The sequence below is a fragment of the Sus scrofa genome, chromosome 4, assembly GCF_054392235.1.
Source record: "Sus scrofa isolate SSC_HxYL_T2T_F1_AM1 chromosome 4, Sscrofa_HxYL_maternal_Yorkshire_Landrace_v2.0, whole genome shotgun sequence".
Lineage (NCBI taxonomy): Eukaryota > Metazoa > Chordata > Mammalia > Artiodactyla > Suidae > Sus > Sus scrofa.
The window spans coordinates 106,260,601-106,268,964 of NC_139386.1; the positions used below are offsets into that span (position 1 = coordinate 106,260,601).

An 8,364-nucleotide genomic window follows, 5' to 3' on the forward strand; every position below is an offset into this window, starting at 1 on the left:
CAAGAACGAGCTCAAATCAACAAGCTATCTTTACATCTAAAGCAGCTCGAGAGAGAAGAACAGACAAGTCCTAAAGTTAGTAGAAGGAAAGAAATCATAAAGATCAGAGCAGAAATCAAATGAAATAGAAACAAAGAAAACCATAGAAAAGATCAATGAAACGAAAAGCTGGTTCTTTGAAAAGATCAACAAAATTGATAAACCCCTAGCCAGACTTAGCAAGCAAAAAAGAGAGGGGACTCAAATCAATAAAATTAGAAATGAAAAAGGAGAAGTAACAACGGACATCACAGAAATACAAAGGATCATAAGAGACTACGATACGCAACCATATGCCAATAAAATGGAAAACCTAGAAGAAATGGACAAATTCTTAGAAAAGTACCATCTTCCAAGACTAAACCAAGATGAAATAGAAAAGATGAATGGACCAATCGCAAGAACTGAAATTGAAACTGTGATTAAAAAACTTCCAACAAACAGAAGTCCAGCACCAGATGGCTTCACATCAAACTCTATCAAACATTTAGGGAAGAGCTACCACCTATCCTTATGAAACTATTGCAAAAAAACCACAGACGAAGGGATACTCCCAAACTCTTCCGATGAGGCCACCATCTCCCTGACACCAAAACCACACAAAGATACCACAAAAAAGAAAACTACAGGCCAATTTCACTGATGAACATCGATGCAAAAATCCTCACCAAAATCCTACCAAACCGCATCCAACAATACACTAAAAGGATTGTACATCATGATGAAAAGGGATTCATCCCAGGGATGCAAGGGTTCCTCAATATCCACAAATCCATCAGTGTGATACACCCCATTAACAAACTGAAGAATAAAAACCATATGATCCTCTCAATAGACGCAGAAAAAGCCTTGGACAAAACCCAACACCCATTTCTAATAAAAACCCTTCGGAAAGTGGGCATGGTGGGAATCTACCTCAACATCAGAAAGGTCATACGTGACAAACCCACAGCGAACATCATTCTTAATGGCGAAAAGCTGAAAGAATTCCTGCCAAGATCAGGAACAAGACAAGGATGTCTGCTCTCACCACTACTCTTCAACATAGTGTTACAAGTCCTAGCCACAGCAATCAGAGGGGTGAAAGAAATACAAGGAATCCAAATTGGAAAGGAAGACATAAAACTATCACTATTTGCCGAGGACATGATACATTACCTACAAAATCCTAAAGACTCTACCAGAAAACTGTTAGAGCTCATCCAGGAATTTGGCAAACTCGCAGGATACACAATTAATACACATAAATTGATGGCATTTCCATACACTAACAATGAAAGATCAGAAAGAGGAATTAGGGAAGCAATTCCATTTACCGTCGCATCCAAAGGAATAAAATACCCAGGAGTAAACCTACCTAAAGAGACAAAAGACCTGACCTGTACTCTGAAAACCATAAGACTCTGATGGAAGAAATCAAAGATGACACAAACAGATGGAAAGACATACCAGGCTCTTGCACTGGAAGAGTCAATATTATCAAAAATGACTATACAACCCAAGGCAATCTACAGAGTCAGTGCAATCCCTATCAAAGTACCAAGGACATTTTTCACAGAACCCAAACAAAATATTTTCAAGTCTGTTTGTTTGGACGCACAAAAGACCCAGAATAGCCAAAGACATCCTGAAAAAGAAAAATGGAACCAGAGGAATCAGGCTCCCGGACGTCAGACTATACCACAAAGCAACACTCATCAAAACTGTATGGTCCTGGCACAATGAGAGACACAGAGATCAGTGGAACAGGACAGAAAGTCCAGAATTAAACCCACGCACCTACAGCCACCTCATCTATGGCAAAGGAGGCAAGGATATACAATGGAGAAAGGACAGCCTGGTCAATAAATGCTGCTGGAAAACCTGGACAGACACTTGGAAAAGAATGAAGTTAAAACACTCCCTAACACCACACACAACAATAAACTCAGCATGGATGAAAGACCTAGGTATAAGACCAGACACTATAAACTTCTTTGAGGAAAACATAGGCCAAACACTCTCCGACATAAACGACAGCAACATCTTCTCAGATCCACCTCTTAGAGTAATGAGAATAAAGACAAAAAGAAGCTAATGGGACCTAATCAAACTTCAAAGTTTCTGCACAGCAAAGGAAAACCTAAACAACACGAAAAGACAACCCACAGAATGGGAGAAAATCTTGCAAGTGAATCGATTGACGAGGGATTAATCTCCAAAATTTAGAAACACCTTCTGCAGCTCCATACCAAAAAAACCAAACAACCCCATCCAAAAATGGGCAGAAGATCTAAACAGACAGTTCTCCAAAGAAGACATATAGATGGCTGAGAAACACGTGAAAAGATGTTCAACATCACTCATTGTTAGAGAAATGCAAATCAAAACCACGATGAGGTACCACCTTACACCAGCCAGATGGCCATCATCAAAACGTCTACAAACAGTAAGTGCTGGAGATGGGGTGGAGAAAAAGGAACCCTAGTACACTCTTGGTGGGATTGAAAATTGGTGCAACCCCTGTGGAAAACAGTAGGGAGATGCCTCCGAAAACTAAAAATAGAACTACCATTTGATCCAGCAATCCCACTCCTGGGCATCTATCCAGAGAAAACCATGCCTTGAAAAGATACACGTACTCCAATGTAAACTGCAGCACTCTTTGCAATAGCCAAGACATGGAAACACCTGAAACGGCCATCAACAGAGGAGTGGACATGGAAAATGGGCTTTCCCCCACACAGCAACATCTGCCAAGGACTCACAGGTGTTTACTAAGCTTTGTAGTGATGTGTTGACATATGGCATATATGCTGAAGGGTATTTTTCATACCACTTCCAAGAAGTCACTGGCGTGTGGTTGATACTGCAGGGAAGCACCAACCCTGAGAGCAGGAGGATGGCATCTTTCGGTTTCCACCTTGTATCTGCGCTCACAGTGGGTGCTCTCCAAGGAAGGGTGAGATGAGAGGGATGGATGATGGCTGGAGAAGGCCTGTAGGGGCTCCTTCTTTCCTAAATCACTTCTGCCCTCAGGTCAGGAGGGGCCAGGATAAGGGGACCCTTCCATCTGAAGCTGAGACAATAATAACAGTCTTCCGTATTTTCACTTTGACAGGCTTTCCACACAATCTCCCTTAAACATTGGTCAGGGATTAGTTTTCCTTGGGCTGTGTTCAGAAGCTGGAGTTCAGACAGCAGTAAGACTGACCTGAGGAAATCAACGCTGTGGCAAGAAGAATACAAGTGGAGAGTTTCCACAAAATGTGGTGGTTCCTCTCTGCTAGACTGTTGTGGCAGCCAGAGGATGGGAGGGTAGCCTGAGGACATTTCTTCCTAGTGACACTGAACCACGGAGGGGAATCCCTGAGGACAGGGGTGCCTTCATCAGTCACCTCACGTCAGTGTCGTGGGGTAAGGAGAGTGGTGGGCAGACTCCTCTTTAATGAAGAGGATTTGCTACATCCCCAGAGGAAGCAGAGCATCTCTGACGGGACATCTGGACGGGAATGTAGTTGAAATGACTGGAGACCTGGAACCTCTTTTATGCAGGCAGTGAGCAAGTGTCCCGGGCAGCCTCCTCGGTGCTTGCCTCAGTACCAGGGGTCATCAATACAGGCTGCGTAAAAGAGTCATCCAACGTTCACGGAGCTCTCAGTCCAGGACAGGAGATCATGAGAAGGGAAGTCGGAGTGGATCCATTGGAGGAAGGGGCCCATGCTGCCTAGAAATGACCTCAGGATTGGTCCTGAGCCTGGTGACCCAACTCAGCTGGTGACCTGTCCTGGCCCCCAAACCCTGGTTCTCAGCCAGACTGCAGCCTCTCACGATACAAGAAACCCCTGGGAACCAGGCTGCCACAAAGAAGTCAATACCATCAAGGTCTGCCCAGGAAACTGCTAACATCTGTCTCGACTGTGATGTCCTGGTCAGTGGAGACATGAAGACGCAAGTTTCATAAGCCTTAGATGTTCATCCTTGTCATGATGATCAGGGGTGATCAGCTTTCTCTCCGACAACTTAAATGACTCCCACAGTCAAATCCTCTCGCCTCTTTAAAAAGAATTTAAATATCAGCCATATTCCTAGAATTGTAGAACTTGGTCTTTTATCCTTAAATTTCAGATCCTTTTTCTAAAGTGAAAAAGGGGCAAAGCACCATTCAAGTTTGCAAGGAGGACACACAAGGGTCTGGCAGTACAATCCCAGCTTTGAAGTGGTTGACGTGTCCTCAGTTCTCTTAGAAACAGAATGCCCTACCAACCCTTGGTTCACTCCTCTCTCCGATCATGTGCTATAAAATCCAACATCTCTGCTCATCTAGATAACTTGGAGTCTACATGTGTGGAGGTCCAGGGATGCATTTACGGAGCCCCTGGGGGTACAGCACTGTGCTAACTGCCTTGGGTGGATACAAAGCGAGCACCCCCATTCCTTACTGAAGGAAGTTTAAAGAGGACTCCTCCCAGCTCAGCCTGCGTGTCTACAGGTAGAGCAACAGCAGCAGACACCAATGGGTTCCACTGGACGTGAGGGAAGACGAGGATGAGGAGCAACTCAGTGAGGCCCACAGGCCTTCCTTTCAGTTTCCCCTCCCCTGCCTGCATTGCAAACTCTCTCCAGGTGGTACACTGGAGCAACGGTGGGGCTCACCAGTCTGATTTTCATCTCTCAGGGATCACTCACTACCTTTATTGCCTGATGCCCAGTTTCCTGAAAAATCTTTGCTTCATCGATTTTTTCCAGTTTATGGCTGTTGTTTGGTTTTGTTGTTTCCCAGGGGGAGAATCAATCCAGCTTCTATTACTCTGTATTTGTGTGGCACCCCCTTTTAAAAATCACAACCGGAAAATCACTCTCGAGATCCTGAAAAGAGGTTCCTAAAAAATAAAGAACAAAGCCACAACCAGGGTGGAAAATGTCAAACAAGGAAAACCTTACAACTTGATCAATGAGGGTCAACTGAGCAACAGCCAAAATATATACACAGCTCCCACAACTCAAGACCAATAGAAAAACAACCCAATTCAAACTTGGCACAAGACCTCAACCGACATTCTTCCAGAGAGGACAAGCACATGGCCTCACAAGCACATGGAAAAAAGGCTCAACATCACTCATCATTAGGGCAAGGCAAATTAAAAGCACCAGAGGTATCAACTCACACCTGTCAGAATGGCTGTCAGCAGAAAGAACACAAAGAACAAATGCTGGCAAGGATGTGGAGAAAAGGGAACACTTTTACAACGCTGAAGTGAAGAGAAGTTGATGTAGCCACCGTGGCAATCATTTTTGCGGTTTCTACAAATACTACAAACTGAGCTACCAGAAGACCAGCAATTCTACTGGTGGGGAGGCATCCAAAATACACCAAAACCACCCTTTCACAAAGATACTCACATCCCAGGGCTCCTGGCAGCTTTATTTACAATAGCCAAGTTATCAAAGCAACCTAAGTGTCCATCCACAGATGAATGGATAACAAACAGGAGGTATACATACACAATGGCATACTGCTCAGCCATAAAACACAATGACCTGTGCCATTGGCAACAGCATGGATGGACACAGGGGGTATTATGCTACATAACCTAACTCAGACAGACAAATACTGTGTGATATCAGTAATACGTGGAACTGAAAAATATCAACAACAAACTACTGCATATAAGAAAAAAGAATGAGACTCCCAGATACACAGAATCAACTAGTGGTTACCAGTGAGGAGAGGGAAGGGGGCGGGGGCAATACAGGGAGACAGATTAAGACCTAGAAACTATTATGTATAAAGTAAGGGACAAACATTTATTGTACGACATGGAGAATATATCCAATATTTTATAAGTATCAATGGAATATGGTTTTCAAATTGTGATTCTGTATATTGCAAATCTTTTTATCATTCTGTACATCGACTATACTTCAAAAATAAAAACTAAAAAACCACAAAACCCCACAAACCTTGTATTTTAAAAGCAACATACTAGTACTAAGGACATTTTTGGCATGACTCTAGGTTGGGGACTGCAGACCCCACAGCTCCCTTCCAAAAGGCTGAAAGGATATTCCTTTGTGGTCTGTGCTATAAACCGGTCCTTGATGACTCAACATGCCTCTTTAAAAGCAGGACACCCTTGGTTGTTTCTAGTCCCCAAAGGCTCCTGCAAAGGAAGGGAGAGCATGACCACAAAGTGGCCCAATTGGAAGGCCTGGCTTTTGTGCGATGGCTCTGAGGAAACACTGACCCCAAGCTCATGATCTGCCTGGGGAGCCAGGAAGAGACAGCAGATGTTTCTGCTCCAACCCAGGGACCCAAGGAGGGGCAACGACTCACAGACCTTCTCTCAGGAACCTCACTCTGTTGCTCCAAAACAGACCCCAGAAAGTTGACCCTCCCCAGGTCTTCACCTCTTCTGGGTACAAAATGCTCCTGCGCCTTAGTTGCTAAGAAGGGGACACAGCGCTAGATGGTACCTTGTGTGAGTTGGGAGCACTGCCCTGAGTATCACAGAAGAGAAAGTAAAGTAGGGGAAGCCAGGGGAGATACCAGGTACTTGCGTTCTCGTTGGGCTGGGAGAGGCCGTCACCTGGCCACACAGGTTCCCTGAGTCCCAGATCTCTGGTGGAGTTTCTGCAGGAGAGAGTGACTGGGGGACACTCCTTCCCACAGTAACATGGGGACTGGGACTGAGCTGAAAGAAAGTGGCCTTGGTGGGTTGATTAGGGCCTTGAACTACTGAAACCCTGATGGGTGACAATTCAGTCTGGCGCATGAAAGGAATATAGCTTCCCCCTACCCCGCCAAAGCCACTAAGAAGGGGAACAAGAAGGTTTCCCTTCTCAGAAAATGCATCTACGAAATGCCCCCCAAGAGTTTACCCAAACTACTGAATATATCCAAATGGTCTGAGATTGACCATGAGTTGTCGGGGAGAAGCACAAACACAGTCCTCCTCTACCACAAACTGTGCATTCGACTCTACACCCTGTGGAGAAATCCCAGGGTTCAGTGCATCTAGAGGGGGATGGATAAGCCTCATTGGGGGAACATCCCTTTCCTGTCCATGGGATAGCCCCCTCCTCTGTACCATCCTCGGGCAAGATCCAAAGAAGGAAGAAATCCTGTGAGGGAGAACAGAGCACAGCTGTGAGAGAACTCTACTATCCTCTGAGGCAACCCATACATCTCAACTCTTCTAAGAAGTAATAGCCTTAATTAAAAAAAAAAAAAAAAACACTGTGAAATCAAAGTGTTGGTGGCATCCTGTAATTGGGGAGCTGCTACTGAACGTTGCCGTGCACCCACCTGGAGGCTGACCAGTGGATGATTCCCATGCTTGTGCCCTCAGCCTCTGGCCGCCTGGCAGTTCCCCGGAATCCAGATGAAGAGTCAGCTAAGCCAAGGTGGACTGGGCGCGCCAGAAAGTGCACAGAGACCAGGGCCATGTGGTGACCGGGGGTGGAAACCCCGGCACAGCCTGACCCGGTGACTCTCCAGGAGGACGACATTCCACATATGCCCCCCTGTGTGCACAGAGCAGAGGACAGTGAGGACAGGCCCTGAGAGCTCCAGGACAGGGTCGCTGCCCCAACCATAAACGCAGCTCAGGAGGCTCTGGGAAATGCTGACAACCACAAGCCTGAAAATGAGTTCAAGCAGGACTAGAACTTCCAAGTGCCATGGGGGCTTGGACACCAGCCTTCACCAATGAACAGTCAGGCTCCCTACTGGACCCACAGAGCAGGATGACACGATCTTATGCTGCTGCCAGGCTCTGAGAACCCGCCGCCCAGCCCCTCCCTCCTCTGCTGAAAACTCATCCAGACCCCACACACTGGATACGCTCAGGCTGGACGCTGGGGCCCTGTGGGCACCGACCCCAGTGAGGGACACCCCATTCCCCCCCCACCGCGCCCCCACCAGGGGCCCATGGCCCTGGCCGCCTGCTCCTCGCCTCCCAGGAAGCCCCTGCTCTGCGGGCCGCCCAGCCTCTGGGCCTGAACGCAGCCATTTGCCCCTCTGCCCTGCGCATCTCCCTTTGGCTTCACCCAACTCAGCAAGGGACGCTGTCCAAGGCCTTCAAAGCGGGCCCCTGAACCCTAGAAGCCTCCTGCCCCTGGAAACATCTAGAAGGCACCCCGTGCCACCACACACTGAGCTCCCCACCCAGACCCAGCGGCCGCCTCCGTCTTGGGCACCCGGGTGGGCGAGGACCTGCTGAACCCGGAAAGCTGAACAGGAGGAGGACGCTGAGGGAGGGAAAAGCCCAGAAGAAACTCAGTCCCCTGCTCACACCCCGCAGGGCGCCAGCCGCCTGGGTGCTCGCGCTGCCACCTGTGGGC

General features: G+C 47.1%; 1 protein-coding gene across 5 annotated transcripts in view; it reads right to left on the reverse strand.

The window, feature by feature from the left end:
* The window catches only part of LOC146404158 (NBPF family member NBPF6-like), a 41,823-nt gene that overhangs the window by 32,891 nt on the left and 568 nt on the right, over window positions 1-8,364 (reverse strand). For all 5 annotated transcript variants that reach the window (XM_085023379.1, XM_085023382.1, XM_085023380.1 and 2 more), the window contains exon 2: window positions 7,328-7,545. The gene's annotated coding sequence lies outside the window, so the exon portion shown is untranslated. The remainder of the gene's footprint in view (window positions 1-7,327; window positions 7,546-8,364) is intronic.